Consider the following 21,690-nt stretch of genomic DNA (forward strand, 5'->3'; position numbering starts at 1 on the left):
TCTGGCAAAAGAAAAGGAGACAATAAGGGGTGCAAAAAGAGAGTTTGAATAGCACATAGCTAGAAGTGTCAAGGGGAATAACAAAAACTTCTTAAAACAGATCAGAAGCAGAAAACTTGACAGGGAGATGGTTGGACCCTTAGATGATGAGGGCATGAAAGGAATTATTGAGGAAGATAAATATGCAGAGAAGCTGAATGACTTCTTTGCTTCTGTCTTCATGGCAGAGGATACTGACCATATACCCACTCTGGAACTGAGCTTCTCAGGCTTGGAGGATGAAGAACTGGGCCAATTTGAGGTGATGACAGAGGATCTTCTTGAAAAACTAAAAATTAAATATCCAGCACCTGATGTCATCCACGCAAGAGTTCTGAAGGAGCTCAAATGTGAAACTGCTGATCTCTTAGCAAAAATATATAATATGTCCCTACAATCAGGCTCTGTACCAAAATACTGGAAGGTAGTTAATGTAACTCCAATTTTCAAAATGGGATCCAGGAGGGATCCAGGAAACTACAAGCCGGTTAGCTTAACATCTGTGCCGGGTTATTTAATGGAAAGCATACTTAAGGACAAAATTGTTAAACATATAGAAGAGTAGGCCTTGCTGAAGGAGAACCAACATGGCTTCTGCAAGGGCGTCTTGTTTCACTAATCTTTTGAGTTCTTTGATAATGTCAAAAGCCATTTGCATTAAGGTAGGCTGGTTGACATAGTATACTTGGACTTCCAAAAAGCTTTTGACAAGGTTTCCCAGTAAGGTTCTTGGGTAAACATAGTAGTCATGGGATAAGTGGATGGGTTCATGTGTGGATTGGTAACTGGTTGAAAGACAGGAAACAGAGGGTGGGAATAAATGGATAGTTTTCACAATGGAGGGAAGTAAGAAGTAGGGTCCCCAGGGATCTGTACTGGGACCAGTGCTCTTTAACTTGTTCATAAGTGATCTAGAAGTTGGGGTAAGCAGCCAAATTTGCAGATGACACTAAACTATTTAGGATAGTGAAATCCACAGCAGATTGTGAGGAGCTGCAAAAAGATCTCTCCAAACTGGGGCATTGGGAGACAAGGTGGCAAATGCAGTTCAATGGAAGCAAGTGTAAATTGATGCATATTGGGGCAAAAAACCTCCCAACTTCACATACAGGTGAAACTCGAAAAATTAGAATATCGTGCAAAAGTTCATTAATTTCAGTAATGCAAATTAAAAGGTGAAACTGATATATGAGATAGACGCATTACATGCAAAGCGAGATAAGTCAAGCCTTAATTTGTTATAATTGTGATGATCATGGCGTACAGCTCATGAGAACCCCAAATCCACAATCCCAAAAAATTAGTATATTGTGAAAAGGTTCAACAGTCTAGGCTCCAGGTGTCCCACTCCAATCAGCTAATCAATCCATAACACCTGCAAAGGGTTCCTGAGCCTTTAAATGGTCTCTCAGTCTGGTTCATTAGGAATCACAATCATGGGAAAGACTGCTGACTTGACAGTTGTGCAGAAAACCATCACTGACACCCTCCATAAGTAGGGAAAGCCTCAAAAGGTAATTGCAAAAGAAGTTGGATGTTCCCAAAGTGCTGTATCAAAGCACATTAATAGAAAGTTATGTGGAAGGGAAAAGTGTGGGGAAAAAAGGTGCACAAGCAGCAGGGATGACCGCAGCCTGGAGAGGATTGTCAGGAAAAGGCCATTCAAAAGTGTTGGGGACTTTCACAAGTAGTGGACTGAGGCTGGATTTAGTGCATCAAGAGCCACACACAGACGGATCCTGGACATGGGCTTAAAATGTCGTATTCCTCTTGTCAAGCTGCTCCTGAACAACAAACAACGTCAGAAGCGTCTTACCTGGGCTCAAGAAAAAAAGAACTGGTCTGTTGCTCAGTGGTCCAAAGTCCTCTTTTCTGATGAGAGCAACTTTTGCATCTCATTTGGAAACCAAGGACCCAGAGTCTGGAGGAAGAATGGAGAGGCACACAATGCAAGATGCCTGAAGTCCAGTGTGAAGTTTCCACAGTCTGTGTTGATTTGGGGAGCCATGTCATCTGCTGGTGTTGGTCCACTGTGCTTCATTAAGTCCAGGGTCAACGCAGCCGTCTATCAGGAGATTTTGGAGCACTTCATGCTTCCTTCCGCAGACGAGCTGTATGGGGATGCTGACTTTTTCCAGCAGGACTTGGCACCTGCCCACACTGCCAAAAGTATCAAAACCTGGTTCAATGACCATGGGATTACTGTGCTTGATTGGCCAGCAAACTCGCCTGACCTGAACCCCATAGAGAATCTATGGGGCATTGCCAAGAGAAGGATGAGAGACATGAGACCAAACAATGCAGAAGAGCTGAAGGCCGCTATTGAAGCATCCTGGTCTTCCATAACACCTCAGCAGTGCCACAGGCTGATAGCATCCATGCCACGCCGCACTGAGGCAGTAATTGCTGCAAAAGGGGCCCAAACCAAGTACTGAATACATATGCATGCTTATACTTTTCAGAGGTCCGATATTGTTCTATTTACAACTTGTTTTATTGGTTTCATGTAATATTCTAATTTTCTAGGATTGTGGATTTGGGGTTCTCATGAGCTGTACGCCATGATCATCACAATTATAACAAATTAAGGCTTGACTTATCTTGCTTTGCATGTAATGCGTCTATCTCATATATCAGTTTCACCTTTTAATTTGCATTACTGAAATTAATGAACTTTTGCACGATATTCTAATTTTTCGAGTTTAACCTGTATATGCTGATGGGATCTGAGCTGACAGTGACTGACCAGGAGAGAGATCTTGGGGTCATGGTGGACAGCTCATTGAAAGTGTCAACCCAGTGCACAGCAGCTGTGAAAAGGACAAATTCTATGTTAGGGATCATTATGAAGGGGATTGAAAATAAAAACATGAATATTTTAATGCTCTTATACAAACTGATGGTGAGACCACATCTGGAGTACTGTGTACAGTTCTGGTCACCGTATCTTAGGAAGGACATTGTAGAACTGGAAAAGGTCCAGAAGAGGGCCTCCCCATCTCTGACAACTTTTTGAAAGGCAGTCAAGACTCATTTGTTTACCCAGGCTTTTAATTAGATACTGGTGTTTTTTTGTTTTTTTATTGATTGATTGATTGATTGATTGATTAAGTGCCATCAAATTGGTGTTGACTCTTAGCAACCACATCGATAGATTCTCTCCAGGATGATCTTTCAACTTGGCCTTTAAGGTCTCTTAGTGGTGCATGCATTGCTGTTGTAATCGAGTCAATCCACCTTGCTGCTGGTGGTCCTCTTCTTCTCTTTCCTTCAACTTTCCCCAGCATTATGGACTTCTCAAGGGAGCTGGGTCTTTGCATAATGTGACCGAAGTATGCTAGTTTGAGCCTGGTCATTTGTGCCTTGAATGAAAATTCTGGATTGATTTGTTCTATGATCCATTTGTTTGTTTTCCTGGCTGTCCATGGTATCCTCAAAAGTCATCTCCAGCACCAAAGTTCAAAAGCATTAATGCTTTTTCTATCTTGCTTCTTCAAAGTCCAGCTTTCGCACCCATAGAGTGTCACAGGAAAAACCATTGTCTGAACGATTCTAATCTTTGTAGGTATAGACATGTCATAGCATCTAATTATCCTTTCCAAGGCTTTCATTGGAACCCTACGAAGTACTAGTCTGTGGCATATTTCTTGACTGATGAATCTTTTACTGTTCATGGTTGATCCTAAGAGGCAGAAGTTATCCACCACTTCAATGTCTTCATTATCAATTCTGAGGCTTAATAGTCTGATTTAATAGTTTTAACATTGTTTTAAATTTTAATTTATTGTGATGTTTTAACATTTGCAGTTGTTGTAATTTGTATTGTTCTTTTGTAAACTCCCCAGAGACTTACGTTTTGGGCAGTATACACTTATGTTAAATAAATAAATAATAAACCAAGGTGATCAGGGGCCTGGAGCACCTTCCTTATGAGGCATGGCTACAGCATCTGAAGCTTTTTAGTTTGGAAAAGAGGAGACTATGGGGAGACATGATAGAGGTGTAAAAATTGTCCATGGAGTAGAGAGAGAGAGAGAGAGAAATTTTTTCTCCCTCTCTCACAACACTTGAACCAGGGGTCATCCCGTGAAACGGAAAGCCAGGAGATTTAGGAACGACAAAAGGAAATACCTTTTCACACAGAAGATAATTAATCTATGGAATTCTCTGCCACAGGATGTGGGTATGGCCACTAGCTTGGATGGCTTTAAAATGGCTTATAAAAATTCATGGAGTACAGGTCTATCAATAGAATGGCTACTAGTCTGACTATAGGCCACCTCCAGCCACAGAGGCAAGATGCCTCTAAATAACAGTTGTAGGGGAGCAATAGCAGAAGAGAGGACATGCCCTCACCTTTTCCCTGTGTGTTTCTCAAAGGCATATGGTGGACTACTGTGTGAAACAGGATTTTGGAATAGATAGGTCCTTGGGCTTGATCCAGCAGTGCTGTTCCTAATGGACACACCATTTGCTTTCCCCCGGCAGCTTGCTTGCGAACTGTCACAAGAGCTGCCACACATGGGATTAGCAATGGGTACATTTAAGAGAATTATATAGATACTAGCTTAACCTGCACAGAGCATCTGCGTGCTAGTACTTGATTGCTCCCTTCACCCCCTGCCAGTCCGCCTCACAGAGATCTCTTCCCCCTCACCTGAGCCATACTCCTGCTCCTCCTCAGTCTGGTTGCTTCCATCCCCCTCACCCCACTTGGTCACTCTTCCATCCCTTTACTCCATCCCCTCACCCCTCTTGGTCACAGCTGCAGAGTTGCTGGCGCCTATCATTCAAGCTGCAGCCCCCTATCCCCAGAGATCTCCCCACCCTTACCCAAGGCCTGCTCCTCCCCACAGGATCAGCAGCAGCGGTTTACCAGGTCCTTCCTCACTGCTGCCATGGCCACTCAATCCCCTCAGGCCACTGACAGGCTCGGGCCCATCCCTTGCCTGCCTCTCCCAGTCTGCTAATGGCCTTGGTAACCCCAAACAGCAGCACTGCTTGACTGGGCACTTCCTTGCTGCCAATAGGTGCTGCGATGGCCACTTATTCCCCTCAGGCTGCTGACAGGCTCAGGCCCATCCCTTGCCCTTCATTCTTTCTCTCTTCCCTTCCCTTCTTTTTTCCTCTCTCTCCTCCACTTGCTCTTCCCTTCTGTCTTTCTTCCCCTCCCTTCTTCTCTCTCTTTCTCTCCCTCCTTTCCTGAGTTAACAGATCTTGTTCATCTTGTTTCCTCATCTAATTCACACAATGGTAGCCTCCTTCTCCTGAAGGGGGCTCTTTCCTCCCTCATGACCCCTCTCTTCGCAGACCCCTGCCCGCTATCCATCTCTCTCTCTCTCTCTCTCTCTCTAGATAGATAGATAGATAGATAGATAGATAGATAGATAGATAGATTCTTCTCTTCTACAATCAAGAACATCTTCCGACCAGTAACAGTTGCATTCCAACTGACCTTAACCATCACAGGCTCCTCCTCCCTATCTGCATATGGAAACCCCACTGACCAATCACCATGGTGCTTCTGCTCACGAACTCTCACGAGAGCAGCCACACATGGGATTAGTGATGGGTACGTCTAAGATAAATAAATATATAGATGGATCATCTGTAGATGATATTTTTTAGAAGCATTTGATACTAAATACTACCCAAGCAGGCAGGTGGCTGATTAATACTGCTTAATACTTTCAGTTATGTCAAATAGCTTACATAGGTAGACTAATGATGAACTCAGAATAATTTGTGAGTTTTTATAAGAATGTATATCAAACAGTAATCCTAATGACCTGAATGTATCTAGCTTTCTTCAGAAATTAAAATCTCATAGTTACCAGATACAGATAAGGGGTTATTAATCGCTTTAACAAATGCAGAAGAAATGTGTCAAACATTATTTAGGATTAATTGAAATAAAAGCCATGACTGAGATGGACTCCAAAAGTTATATAAGGCATTTATTAATGTGTTAATATGTCTTTTGTATATTAAATTCCATTTAAAAATGTTAAAACTATTATAACAAACTATTAAAACAGTATCTAATTAAAAGCCTGGTTGAACAACTGAGTATAAAGAATAAGATAACATTTGCTTCATTCCCTGATTCTAGAATTGGATATCCAGAAGCATCCAACTCTGGAATCTGGGAATGAAGCAAATGTTATCTTTATATATAAACAAAATAAATATTCTACACTTTATTAGTTATATAGGCTAATGTTGTTACTAATTTAGAAGTATAAGATATGGCAAATAGAGTAAAGAATGTGGCTAGTAGTATATGCATTAAGACTGAACTGGCTTCCTCTTAGTAAGACAGTTGGTAAGTGACACAAAAACATCACTTTCCACTTTAATAAATTGTCTAAAATAATAAGCTGCCCTGATGTGTTTTGACAGCAAGAAATTTTTTTATAGGGTTGAGTGTAAATTTTTGTTTCAAGGTCTGAAACATATTAGTGATGGACATATTAAAACTTGTATTTAAATGATTTATACTTAACTATCTAAAAACTATAGATTAATGGAAAGATTTCAGAAAGCTTTTTTCCCCTTCAGGGGCTCTTTCCTTCAGTTCCTTTTTTAATATGATTATACTTTTATATATAATCATAAGATCTGCATAAGAGATCAGATGAGTTAATTCATAAACCAAAACTGACCTAAGATCCAATATCAACAGCTTAAATTTGGACTAAATTACTCATGAGTAGTCTCATTCATTTCAGTAATGTAGTTTGGAGGTCAGCCAACAATTTTCTGAAGAATTAACTGAATATACTTTGTCATTAAACCAGTACATTATTTAGGTTTCCCCCGTTTAAATCACCTTTAGACAATTTATTTAAAATATATATATTTATTTTTGTATTAAAATGAGAAAATACTGAAGCAGATCATCTAGTAGGGTGACATATTAAGATGGATGCTTCCGCTAAGACTGGAGAATGTTCCTATAAAATGTCAATGACTCATAAATGGGCAAAAATCCATATTTTGGACTGGGAAAATAAATTAGATTTACTTTAGCCACCCTTCAAAAATCACAGGAAAATGGTGGAATCAGCTACCTTAGGGCTTGGAGGAGTCACCTGTCTGAAGATTATTTAAAAAAAAAAAAATACAGGGATTTGCCCACTAACCCCTGCTAACCTGGCAAAGAGGCACCTTTAAATGTGGTGATTCTCTTTATTTAGGATGGGAAGAGTAACTGGCCCTATCCACCCCCAGCACAGTACCTCCAGTGACTGTTGCTGGTGTATATCTTATGTTTCTTTTTAGATTGTGAGCCCTTAGGGGACAGGGTTCCATCTTATTTATTTATTTGTTTGTTATTTCTCTGTGTAAAACTCCCTGAGCCATTTTTGGAAGGGCGGTATAGGAATCAATTTAATAATAATAATAATATTAATAATAATTAATAGACAATAAAATTCAGCCATCCCAGGTCCTTGGGAAGGACTTGATGTCTGGATAAAACAAACCAGTCAATAACACCTGTCTGACTGTGTAAATAGATAATAATAATTCAAATATCCTGGTATGTCCAAACTGAGTGAAATTGTTAAACTGAAAGAAATGTTTCACCATAACTGAATGCATTTCTTGATTCTTGAAAACAAAAGTATTATATAATGGAGTGGATTCAGCTTTGCTGTCCTGCAGAACCTTCTAGAAGGGGGTGGAATTAGGTCCAGATGGCCACAGGGAGAGATGGAATCCCTGATACTGAGCGCATTCACTTTGGTGAGCCACTCTACTTTGCCCCATCCTTTACCATCATTGGCCGTATTGTTGCAAATATATGTAAATAGGCTCAGCAGTGAAAAGTAAATGTGCAGTGATTTGTTGGCAACTGAAAAGATGACTTGACTCTTCCCCACAGGCCAAATTCTGAATGAATTCAGCCGTCATACACTCAGCATGTCAGTTTGTGTGAATTGGCATTAGCGTAGCACTGGAATAATTCCAATGATAATAACCAATGGAATTGACATTAGTGTCACTGGATTTTGGAGCTTCCCTTTCACATACTGAAAAATCCAGAAATTAGACAAAGATTTTTTAGTGGAAACCAAGAACATACCTTTGCTTCCAAAATGTATTCAGTAGTAATTTAGAAATCAGGAAGAAGGAGTATTCTAGAAATATGAACATTTATTTGTGTATATAACACCTGTGAGAGTGAAATGGCTGACTGTTTTAATGTTTATGGACTGTATCCTTAATAGCATGTGCACAATGGCACTTGTAGAAGTTATATTTTCTCCCCGCTTCTTCCGACTTCATTTTCCTGAAAATCGCCTCCCCCCCCAAAAAATAAAAACACCTAAAACCCTGCTCCTGAGGGTCAGGACCTTGTGAATGGCTTGTGGCATGGGAGCCACAGTGGGAGAGAAGAATCCCTGGGCAAAGATACCATCTTTCGGGAGATTCCTGCATCCTACTGCATCCCACATCATTCTGAAGCGTCCCTCGGCCCTCAGGGATGGCTTTTCAGGGAACTCAGAGAGCTGCAGTAGGGAAAATAAGTTAGGGAAGACTGCTTCGGTGAAAATCATTGAGCTTGTGCTGCTCTGGATACAGCCCTAAGTCCTTAAACATCCGTTATTTATCATTTTCATTGGGGTCATTTATCATTTTTCATCCGTTATTTATCATTTTCATCGGGGTGGTGTTTTTGGTCTGGGGAATTCCCTGTATTGATTATCCAGGAGTCGCCAACAATACAGAGATACAAATAATACATTTGAAGCAGATCTCATGCGGTTGACTGTGTAAACCACCCTGAGTCATTTTTGGAAAGGTGGTATAGAATTAGAATGAATGAATGAATAAATAAATAAATAATCTAGAAGATCTTTGAAATGGAGTTTGTGCACAGTGATTGGTTATTTGCAAGAAACAAAAACGTATGCAACTCTGTGACATGTGCCTAACTCCTCTCAAACTACTACACAAAAATTAACTAAAGACTTCTCAATCTCTAGACCTCAGATTTGTAATGTTTTTGTCTTTGTCTGATATGAGACAAACCGTCATGTCAAATGAGTCAACATCAATTTTTATACTGAAGGCTGTAGACACGTAAGTTGGTGAGCAATTCAGAAATATTAATCATCTTGTAAACTGACCATTAAGACAATGACCCAGGCTCAGAGCGGACCTGGATGTTGTGCCAATTGAAATAGTAGATTTATGGACCATACTACTATGGACGGCAGGTGGAGACCAATATTTTTGAATGCCCTCACATAAAATTATCTACATGTAGTTAAGTAGCAGATGAGAGAGAGGGCTACATTAAGCTTATCTCTCTAATGTCTTAGTTGCTACATCATGCATGGAATTGTTTTATACAGGAGAGACTTGAAAAATAGACCAGCAGTCTGAAGTGGTATTGTCCAGATGTCTACTGGCTCTTTCTGTCCTCTCATTCCATGCAGTGTGTAATTCAGTCCTAACATTATGTAGTTACTGTAACTCTTTAAAACACTAATCAAGGCTTTGCCTTGAAATTCATAATTTTGTTTTCCACCTCTTTTCCTATACAGGAAAAACTATTAAGGAAAAAAATATTATAAAAGGAAAGACAGTTACATTACCATTTTTCATTTTGGAGGAGGAAATATTTATATTATATTTAGATACATTAGATTTGAGTTAGTATTTCCTTTTTTGAGGTCATGTTGCAATTTAACTTTAAAAAAAAATAGTTAGGCACATTTTTTAATTAGACATGTAGTTTTATTTCCCACTCCCTTTTCACAACTCAGAGACATGGTGCTGTACATTTTTATTATCTCTTCACTAAAGGAAAGAGATCTTTACTCTGCTGGTAATAAATGTCATTTCATATTCACATCTCCTCGAGGCTGATAGAAAGAAATGTGATGTGGCTGAAGGATTTCCGCAGTGTGCAATTCTATGGTGAGATTTGTTACACAGGAAGCAAAAATACGTGCCATTCGAATGCCACCTCCACATGCACACGACTACACACACACACCCCACACACATACACACAAAAAAATTTCCAAGATGGATGGGTGACATTTCCTTATATAGTTAGGAGTGAGACACTCTTTCTGAAAATGGAATTAAAAACTTTCCCTTTTTAGGAGCAAGCGCCACTTTGGCAAAACAACCAACCTGAAGCACATTCGTTCTTTTGGTCAAAACATTAACAGAGTGCTTTGTTAACAAAATGTTCAGGTCACGACAAGGGCAACACATGAACTGTAAGCCTTTTTATGAGCTAAATGTTTCCAAAAAGCACTCCAAGTTGGAAGTGCTGAAAGTAAACTTTCCTCCTGTAAACAGGCAACTGTTGAGCCAAAGGACTTTTTCATGATTCAGCATAGATGATTTTGCAGTGCCACACACTTGTTCATTGTATACAGTAAATAATAATAATAACAAGAGCAAGAATCAGAAAGCAACTCCCCTCCTCCCCAGTAGCACATGACTATTGGGGGGTATAACTGATAAAAGGTTAAGCACTTTGAAGCCCTGTTTATTTTAATTGAAGACAATTAAGTACATCTTAATTTGCCATTGCAATTAACGCTTATCTGGAGCTGGATCGTGCCCTTATTTTCTAGAATAAACATTTTGGGCAACAATTTATCAATACTAGCTCAGCAGTTGAAATGAACAGGATGCATAATTATATTCCAGCGGTCTCCACTAACTAAAATGACCTATGATATAACTACACATTTATTTATTTATTTATTTATTTATTTTCTGCAGTTTGAATGGCACTTTTCACAAACTGGCCCAAAGTGGCTAATGAAATCAGTTCAAAATAATAAATGACACCCCCCAACCCCCGCCGCCCAAAGGATAATGATTCCAGCACAAATACTGGAAAACAATAAAAACAAATGCCTCCTTCAACCTGCCCAAAAAGCATAGTCAAACAGGTCCTTTTTCTGAAGTTGTCTGGGAGCCAAAAGGGTGGAGGAGCATGAACTGTTTGGGGGAGGGAATTCTGAATTCTGAGTGCCACTACAGAGAAGGCCCTATCCCTTGTGGTCACCTCTGAGCCTTGGTAGGTGGCAGCATTTGGATCAGAGCTTCCCTCAAGGATTGGAACAGGAAGGCGGGGTCACATGAGAGCTGGGCTGTATGAAAATTAATCTTGCTTCTTTATACATAGAAGGCAGAGGCGGAATCATCTCACCTTTCTGTCCGTATGGGTTCAGGTGCACATGGAGCCAAATTCAAATGGTAATTATTTTAATTTATTTTGCCCAGCAATAACCTAGCATTTAAGTTGCAACATAAGATTCTGTCAGTCACATTCCAAATATGTTCCCGAACAAAATGAACCATCAGGAAACATGTGGCGGGCCTGATACCTTGGATTCAGGCCCAGTCCTGCCAACCTGGGTCAGTGTGTGGTGGAAAGGATCTTAATTCTAACTGTGCCTATACTCAATTTGTTTATTCCTTTCTGGAATTTCCACCTATTTCTCTTATTCTTAGAAGTTTCCTGGGTATAGGTAAAATGAAGAAAGTGTTGACGAAGCCACTTCTCTTTTTAACATTATCCACTCCTAGCTGAGTTCTTCCTGCTCAATACAAACAGCTTTGGAAAAGGCTTCACTTTTCAGGCTTAGGGAGGAGAGCTGGTCTTGTGGTAGCAAGCATGACTTGTTCCCTTAGCTAAGCAGGGTCTGCCCTGGTTGCATACAGAGGCGTAGCAAGGTTGGATTGGGCCCAGAGACAAGTTTTTAAATGCCCTCCCCCTCAAAGTCCAGGGCCTCTGCACACCCCAGGCCCCCAAGGATTTAAGTTTGATATTTCAAAATAAGTATGCTGCCTGGAAATACATTTCACTGAATACACACTTCACAATATATAGTGATATGCATTGAATACTATATATTTGTGCTACTTTTAATGCCTAGAACACTCTAGAAACACTAATTATTAAAATGGCCCCCTTGTTGCAGATTAGCAAAGGAGACTTTCAAGCATGCAGTGTGAACCTATGTATGTTTTCTCAGAATTCTCAACAAATTCAGTAAAGTTTTATTCCAGGTTTTTCACACGGGGCATTCCTGTGGAATGGAGATGCTGCATTCATATGTTGGCCAGATTTACCCTGAAGTCCCTGCGAGTTATTGGGGAGCAGTTCACACGCAATTCAGGTTTTTCACTGCTCGTTAGAGTGTAGCCTGATTTATATCCGAAGTAAAAAACAACACTATTTTGCGTTGGTTCTTTGGGACAACTTCAATTTTGCAGTACAGCCTCCCAGTAAACTTGCAGTAAAGCCAGCTGTGTGTAAAAGTCCCAGGTAAGTGTGTGGAGAACTGCAGCCTCAGGCAGCAAATCTAACCACATTTAGCTGGGAGTACATTTCATTGAAACCTAAAGGACTTACTAGCAAGGAAAGCATGTCTACTTAAAAATAAACTCCATTGCATTCAACTGTCTGAGATCTTTCCCTGGTAAGTGCATATAGAATTGCACATGCTCAGGGATGTAAACCAAACCAAACTAATTTGTGCTCCCAGCATATTTTGCTCCCTATAGGAGACCAGTAAGTCGCACTGAAGCAAGGAAGATAGGTGAAATAGAGAAAAGAGCAAGAATTAGCACTATTCCTTGGGAGAAAAAGAGGTGAGGGGAGAATGAGGAATTTGCCTCTTCTTGGTAAAATGTTAAGATAGTTGAGACATGCCAGAGCTCAAGGAGCTCCTCAAGTTACGCCCTAGTCTGTCCTAAAAGTCATTCTCCCTGCTCTTCAATGTGGAAGTAAGGCTGGTTGTGGTCTCTCACTGTACTGAGACAAAAACCACTCTCTGCAGGTGCTCAGAAGTAGGGTCATCCCAAGTGGGGTGCGGGGCTGGGGGGCAAATCAGCATGTGCAGGGCCTCCTTAACATTTCATATCATTACAGAATCATACTGACTGATGACATATAGTGTAAATAGTGTGAGTGAGGGTTTTGGACATGTCTTACCAGCTTGGCATTCCTAAAGAACAATAAAATAAAATAAAAGCACAACACATGCTTCACAGTTCTTACTCAGACCTTCTGGGTTGCAAAACAATTTGAACATAAGTGCATTTATGAATGAATGAATGAATAAATAAATAAATATAATATTGTTTGTTCCAGAAGTTTTTGTAATTTTCTGCCATGAAACAAGCCACTTATAGAACTTTTTAGATAGTTTTTAAGAAGGCCAGCAAATTTTCCAATCTGTTTCAAATTAAATATTCAGACACTTCTCAGTCTCCCCCCACCCCATATCAAAGCCCCACAGCAAGCAAGCAAGCAGATTCCTATATATGGGGGAGGGTAACCACAAAAAGGACATTCTACATAAAAAGCCACATTCTACCTCCATTACTGGCAAAGGCTGGGCTGACCGGCCTGGGTAGAGGATCTGCAGAGAACTCTGCCTGCCTCCTTCTTTTCTTGCTTGCTGCCTGCCAGTCTACCTGAGTTCAGGCTTCAGGGAGGCCTGCATGGAGGCTTCTCTGGAAGCCCCGCCCACCTGCCGATCAGCTGAGAGTCGGAGAGGGAAGGAGCTCTACCAGCTTGCAGGCTGCTTCCATTGCAGGCCAGGAGGGCAAGCCGGAGAGAGGACTAACAGGGCAAGGGGGACTGGCTTAGTGAGGGGCCTTGGGGCTGGGTGGGTGGGCAATGGGAGTCATGTGACATGACCCTGGGGGATGGGCCCTTACTGCATATGAAAGGGACAGTAGAAGTGTGAGCACTGTAAGATAATTCCCCACAGGGGATGGAGCCGCTCTGGGAAGAGGAGAAGGTTTCATGTTCCCTCCCTGGCTTCTCCAAGATAGGGCTGAGAGAGATTCCTGCCTGCAACCTTGGAGAAGCCACTGCCAGTCTGTGAAGACAATACTGAGCTAGATAGACCAATGGTCTGACTCGGTATATGGCAGCTTCCTATGACTATGCACAGGAAGAGAAAGATCTATTTTTACTTAACACTGATAAACCCCTGCCTTCCTTCTATATAGCATGAGGGAGCACAGACATAGATATGTGAACACAGGGAACCCATACCTGAATAGCAGTAAGTGAAGCTGAAACAGGCTCAGATGGCTTTTGCTGAGATTAAGAACAATCCAGTTTGACTTTTTGGGGTAATGATTACTACTTGAAGTGGGGAGACACATTTCATGGTTCTTAATGGATTAATGGTTCTTATAACAATGGCTGCTTATCTAGACTAATGATGCACTAGTGCAACAAACAAAATTGAGCACAGGCAAGAAGGTTACAGAGCTGCCTGAAGTTATGGGGATGCTAAAAGTAGTTGTGTAATCTCTTGTGCTGACATTGTGTTTGTGCAACAAAGATAGCAGAACAAGATGTGGGTGTTTCACAGGAGGAGGCAAACCATAGGTTATGCTCCCTGTTGTGCTAGCACAACACTAGTCTGGATTGCAAGCTTCCAATTTAGTGGAACTTGCTAGTGCAACATCCTTGTAATGGTGTAACGTATTTATATTGGTGTGGCACTAACCTGGATGTCAGTCAGTGGCTTCAAACTGTTCTTGAATCCTTGATGAAGAGCACCCTTTGTGCAAACACAAAAATTGTGCAATTATAGTTAGGAAACATAGGAAACTGCCATATACTGAGTCAGACCATTGGTCTATCTAGCTCAGTATTGCCTACACAGACTGGCAGAGGCTTCTCCAAGGTTGCAGGCAGGAATATCTCTCAGCCCTATCTTGGAGAAGCCAGGGAGGGAACTTGAAACCTTCTGCTCTTCCCAGAGCGGCTTCATCCCCTGAGGGGAATATCTTACAGTGCTCACACATCAAGTCTCCCATTCATATGCAACCAGGGCAGACCCTGCTTAGCTATGGGGACAAGTCATGCTTGCTACCACAAGACCAGCTCTCCTCTCCTAATGACGGCATGATGGATGGCCATTATTTCCAATAGCTGTCCAGCATGCAACTGCATTTGTGCATTTTTTGCATTTGTACAAAGACCACTCTTTCACAAATGCACAACATTCTGTTGCAACACGTGCTAAACTTTGTGCTGTATGTGAGCCAGCATTCATATTGTCAGCATTTGATGGCATCCCGCCCCCCTCCCCATAAGGGCTTCATTATGCTCTACCAGTTACTTTTTAAAAAGTTTCCTTTATTCACACTCTTCTTTCTCCTTCTCTCCCTCCTCTTCCATGGCTGTAGTTCAGAATGGATCTATCATTGGCAAGATCACTTGAATGGAGAAGCAGAGGCAGGATTTCAACACATTTGCTCTTGTTTATGACCTTGTCTCCTTTCCTCCTCTCAACCCTGGAGCCACAGTGCTACCATATGCGGCTCCATGACAAAGCTACAGCAATACCCTCCACTCCTTTCAAGGTTGAAGACTGTCAAGGACACGGGGAAATACAAGGGGGAGGGAGTGGCGGAGAGACAAGGTATGTCTGCTAACAATAGAGCCTCTCAAAGTAAGTAGATCCTCTTTCTTCATCAGGTGAGAAATTTTTGTATAAAAGCTCCATTATCAGTCTGCATGATCTGGAGAATAAAAGCAGGCTTTGAAGCAACTTAATAAGGAAAGAGGGACTTGGTGGCAAATGTTAGGCATAGCTTGCATTCTCTTCCCTAACCTTTGCTTTGCAGTCTTGCCCTTCTGTCATGTGCTGCTAGCTTTTCAACATGAAGCCTGATGGGCTAGTGAATAGAATTACAAAGTTTCATAACCCTGTTGAAGGCAAAGCAGATAGAGGTTGAATATGGCAGTGGGCAGTATGGAGAAACAGAGGAAACTGGGAAGAAAAAGGAAGCCGGCCTTCACCTATGTTCAGATAACCTTTGTGATTTGCTCACCATAGCGCAGGCTCGCTTATGACTTAGCAAACTGAATGTAGACTGTCAGGGGCTTGATAATCCATGTTTTTGTGTCCCACCCTGGGCCAGCAAATCAGGGCATGTCAAATATTTATTTATTTATTTAAATATATTCATATACCACCCAAAACTTCATGTCTCTCTATGCAGAAGCTCATAATATGTGACCAATGGACTGCAGTTATTTTGGAAAGTCACAGGTTCTGCAGACTTATCACAGTGGTAAGTATTGCTTTGTTCATCTTGCAAGATCACTTTACATGGCACATTCAAGAGAGAGTTTATCCACAGTTCAGAGTTTTTGTCTCCCAGCTTTGGAGACACTGTCTAGCCCTGTTCAGACATTACGGTGTATATGCATACAGATGCCTATACACATAGACATGTGTTTGTGTGAATGTCTGTACTTGAGTTTATTTTAGAAGTGAACCAGGGTACCAGAAAATAATTGTACTACTGTACATGCGTTGAACATAATGTGTGAATGGGGCACAAATATAGATCTGTATTAATACATACTCAGCATGCTGGATGTGGCATTTCCCCCTCATCCAGCCTTTGGTAAAGCATGAGATTTGTGGGGTTTGTGGACTGGTTCAGGTATCAGGTGGGTGGAGCTAGAGAGCCATTGGAGCTCTCTCCTGACAGAACCCGCACACAGTGTTTAAGAGACACCCCTCCTTGGTGCACAATTGGTTCTCGGCTGGTTGTCCTTTTAGGGGCTGGTTGTCCCTTGGGAGTTTTGGCTCCTCGTCCAATTGGTTAATGGTGGGTGGTCTTTTTGACTCCATCATACTGTTGTCTGTAGTTAGGCTCCTTGGTCACAGCAGCAAGTACAGTACAGGTTTGAAGTGGTTAAGTACAGCTTATTTGGTAAGGTATGTCGTTATTTGTGTGAAGGGGATTTCCAGACATTCCCTAGAGGCTTCATCACCCTGGGTAACTGGGTTGGGGCCTCTCTTGGTATTAGGGCATCATCAACCATAAAGGCTGAATGGCTTGGTGGAGATGTTGCTTCTTGATCCTATATGGTTTAGCTAAGAAGAGTAGTGCTCGGCTCTCAGGGTTGTGAGATGCCTTCAAGCAGGGGTGTATCTAGGGGTAGGGCAGGCAGGGCACGTGCCCCGGGCACCACTTGAAGGGGGGCGCCATTTTGTAAAATTAATTTTTTTTAAAAAAAAAGGCTGCCAAAAACAAAATGGCCACCATGCATGCTCAAATGGCCTCTGTGAGGCTCTAGGTCATGCCAGGCTTTGCAGAGGCCATTTGAGCATGCGCGGTGGCCATTTTGTTTTCAGTGGCCTTTAAAAAATATATATTATTTTTAAAAACGGCCACTGCACATGCTCAAATGGTCCCTGCAAGGCCCTAGAGGCCAGTGGGGTGAGGGGGAATCTTTGCAACCCCCCCCCAGCCTTTAGGAAGCCCCCCAAAGGGGCTACGGGTAAAAATAATAATAATAAAAATATAATATAAGACACTGTACACATATTCAGATTGGCACTATGTACAGAGAATCGGGGCTTGTGAATACTGAGCTGATGCTTAAGAGCTAGGATTGTATTCATTTGCTCTTACTTTGCTTACTTTGCTTTGTGATAAGTGAGTTAAATGTGATGTCTTGCTAATATGGCTATTAATGGTGAGTTTGTCTTTGAATCAGTGTGAAACCCTTAATATTAAGGCCCACCGGGAGTTTCTTGCTCTCTTTCTCTCATTTTAACTGTATTTCTGAAAGACTAGAATATATTCCAAGCAGTGACACAGTTTACTCTGCATATCCTTTAATTATTTTCAGAGTATCTGGGAAAAGCCAAATTCTCCATTTATTTTTAAAACTTATGTAATAGTGATGCTACAATGCATAGTAGAGAATTAGACAGGCATAGGAGCATAGGAAACTGCCATATACTGAGTAAGACCATTGGTCTATATAGCTCAGTATTGTCTCCACAGACTGGCAGTGGCTTCTCCAAGGTTGCAGGCAGGAATCTTTCTCAGCCCTATCTTGGAGAAGCCAGGGATGAAACTTGAAACCTTCTGCTCTTCCCAGAGTGGCTTCATCCCCTGAGGGGAATATCTTGCAGTGCTCACACATCAAGTCTCCCATTCATATGCAACCAGGGCAGACCCTGCTTAGCTATGGGGACAAGTCATGCTTGCTACCACAAGACCAGCTCTCCTCTCCACTTCTGTTTAGTTTTCCAAGTACACATCCACATAGTATTTGGGTATTTCATGAGCCCCCACATACTGAAATTTGTAGTTTTCCAGCATTTTTTGCTCTGTCTTAAGTCCACTGCTAAATTGTTTTTGAAATATTAAAAGATTAACGAGCTTGACTTGTATTTTTCAGCTGATATTATGGTAAAATTATCTGAAAGATGGGTGTGAGATGTTTGGACAGGGGGCGCAATTTCAGTGTTTGCCCTAGGCGCTATTTTCCCTAGATACGCCTCTGCCTTCAAGCTGGGGTGTTATTTCTCACAATAATTAGGTAGAGGGATGACATCCTGGCTCAGAAGCAATTAATGTCTGCACTGTGTGAGGTAGTGGTGGTGGAGAGCCCATTCCTGCTGAAATATTGATTGGATTGGGATAATAAAGTTGTGGCCCTTAACTTCCAAGAAATAATGCCTTGTGTCTTTAGTGGTATGGGGTCAATGTACACTGATTGTATACACATAGAACATAATGTGTGAATAGGGCTTCTGTCTTTTACAAATAGGCAGCATTTTATAACAACTCTTATTTCTTTGCCTTCTGTAATTATGCATTTCACTCAGAAGGTGGGCAAGCTTTTCTTAAATTTCCCCAAAGGCATATCCAAACTTGATCCTAGGATACAAAGCTAGGCTGTTTCGGTCCATCCAGAAATTTTCTCTCCCTTTGCATGGGTTAAGTCTGTTAATCCAAGGAGCAAGGCATGAATAAACACAAACCAAAAGGGATTAAGATACACGACTTACTTAATCATGGCTAAAATGGCCTCAGCTGGCTTCTTCTGAAAGAGTGTCGCAAAGGGTTTAACAAGTGTTTGGGAAGTGAATCACACCAGCTCTCCTTTCAGGAAAGACAACATAATCATCAATTACAATAAAATTCTATTGGGGTTTTTTTGCATCTTATGATAGAGGGAAATAATTCTAGATCTGCTTGAGATTGGCCTTCCAAGGAAGTCAAGAACAGCTGAGGGGGATGTGAAGGATTCCATGTTCTCTTTCATCATTTTCTCTTTGTGTGTGAATTTTCTCTTTATATTTCCAACATATACTGCTGCTAAGACCATCAGAGCAAAATGGCTTTTGGAGCGGGGTGGGGGGCATATTGATACAAACAGCAGTTTTGGATTGGATTCTAAGAATGTCTTCTGCACATGGAAGAAGTTGCCTTTGTACAAGGGAGGCAGAATGAGGAGACTTTTCTCTTGAGGATTCTTTCAAGAAGATTTTCTGGATGGGGAGGGAGACAGGGGACTACAGAGGGAAGGGGGATTCCACAAACATTGCCCTTCCTCCCTTGCACAAATGCAACGTCTTCCATTCATGGAAATCTTTTTTTGTATATAAATGTCAAGATAATGAAGAAGCAAATGAATTTAAACACAACTATTGTTCTCTATCCAAAATACTATTAAAATGCAACAAAGGATTTGTCCACCCCAGTTGTTTTTTTAATAGCATACCTTCATGTCATATTATAAGCAGATTTTGCAGTATGAAAAATAATCCAGTGCTGTATGACACTGGAATTCTTATTCAAGAAACACAAGCTCAACATCTTATATAGGAACATAGGAAACTGCCTTCTACCAAGTCAGACCATTGGTCCATCTAGCTCCGTATTGTCTACAAAGACTGGCAGCAGCTTCTCCAAGATTATAGGCAGGAGTCTCTCTTGTGCCAGAGAGGGAGCTTGGAACCCTCTGCATGTAAGCATGGAGGTGCTCTTCCCAGATCATCCCCATCCACTAAGGGGAATATCTTACAGTTCTGCAGTTCTTTGTGTCCTGGCCATTATTTATTGATGATGATGATGATGATGTTCTGGCCATTATTTATTGATGATGATGATGAGACGATGACATACTACACAGGGAAAGAGGACAGGAGCAGACCCTGCATGTGCTGCTGTGAGGATGTAAAAAACAGACCTGTGTTACTGTGTTGGTAGGTCTGTTCAGCTCCCACAAATGCCAGCAGTGATTGGCAACAGCTACTGGAGAGATGCTTCACTGGGGTTATTGAGCAAATGGGGGGGGGGGAATAAGATTTTGAAAGCCTTTATGGTACACACACATTCACATGCACGGAAAAGAGTCAAGTTACAGTAAAGAGTTGTCTTAGATTTATGAGAAAAAATATAAAGGCATATTGGACCATGAGAAAAAAAAGAATAGGGTAAGAGAAACACTATTTGGAAGTTCTTTGCAAACTACAGTATATTAGATTGTGCCTTGTGCAAAAGATAACAGGTTGTACTGAGACGTAGTGAGACAAAGAATGTGCTGCCTTGGAAATGTATGAAATACTGTTTTATTGATTTTCTTCAGTAGCCTGAGGAATGGTCCTCTGATCTCTGCAGCTGCTTTTATTCAATCAACTGCTGATACTGGAGGGGAAAGCTAAGCAAAACCCTGGCAATATCTGAAGAAATCAGCAGTGACACTTGATATACCAGGAGGCACTCACAGACCTCACTGGCATCTCTCCCCGATCATACTAGCATAATGTTTTCAGAGAACTAGACTGACGATGGGATAAAAGATACTGGATTTTACCCATAGATGCTAAGATGAATAGTTAGGCTTTTCATTGCCATATTTATTGGAGGAAACCTCTCTATGCATTGTAATGTTAGAATTGTTTGACAGAAGATTACCATGAATATGTAGGAATTTCAGGTAGATCCACGGTGAAAAAACAGACTATAGAGGACCTTTGGGAACATAGGAAGCTGCCATATACTGAATCAGACCATTAGTCTATCTAGCTCAGTATTGTCTACCCAGACTGGCAGCAGCTTTTCCAAGGTTTTAGGCAGGAATCTCTCTCAGCCCATCTTGGAGATGCCAGGGAGGGAACTTGAAACTTCCTGCTCTTTCCAGAACGGCTCCTTCCCCTGTGGGGAATATCTTACAGTACTCACATGTGGTCTCCCATTCAAATGCAACCAGGGTGGACCCTGCTTAGCTAGGGGGACAAGTCCCCTGTTAACTTGGCAAAGAGGCACCTTTTAATGTGATGATTTTCTTTATTTAGCAGAGGAGAGTAACTGGCCCTATCCACCCCCAGCACAGTACCTCCAGTGACTGTTGCTGGTGTCTATCTCATATTTCTTTTTAGATTGTGAGCCCTTTGGGGACAGGGAGCCATCTATTTATTTATTTGCTATTTCTCTATGTAAACCGCCCTGAACCATTTTTGGAAGGGCTGTATAGAAATCGAATTATTATTATTAATAATAATAATGTCATGCCTGCTACCACAAGACCGGCTCTCCTCTCCTCTCTTTAACTTATCCATATGTTGGTAATGTTATATTATAAGTCTTTTTTTTCTATTCTTGTTATCTAGAAGAACATTCATTTGGAGGCAAATATGCTCTCCAGTCTGTTTTGACAGGAACAAAAAGCAGGATTTATAAGACATGACCACCAATCAGGTTTACTCTCCTTTAACCATTTTTAAAACTTTTGCTGGTTGTAAAAAACAAAACAAAATCTGGTGAGATTTTATATTGGGTCAACTTCTGTTGATTGAAGTTGGCCAATTTGTG

At 41.3% G+C, this 21,690-nt stretch overlaps 1 long non-coding RNA gene across 1 annotated transcript in view; it reads right to left on the reverse strand.

The window, feature by feature from the left end:
• Positions 1-13,534, reverse strand: part of LOC128343644 (uncharacterized) — a 37,240-nt gene extending 23,706 nt beyond the window's left edge. The window contains exon 1 of the long non-coding RNA XR_008315632.1: positions 13,407-13,534. This is a non-coding gene — a long non-coding RNA (uncharacterized LOC128343644). The remainder of the gene's footprint in view (positions 1-13,406) is intronic.
• Positions 13,535-21,690: the final 8,156 nt, after the last annotated feature.

This window comes from Hemicordylus capensis, chromosome 1 (assembly GCF_027244095.1).
Source record: "Hemicordylus capensis ecotype Gifberg chromosome 1, rHemCap1.1.pri, whole genome shotgun sequence".
Classification (NCBI taxonomy): domain Eukaryota; kingdom Metazoa; phylum Chordata; class Lepidosauria; order Squamata; family Cordylidae; genus Hemicordylus; species Hemicordylus capensis.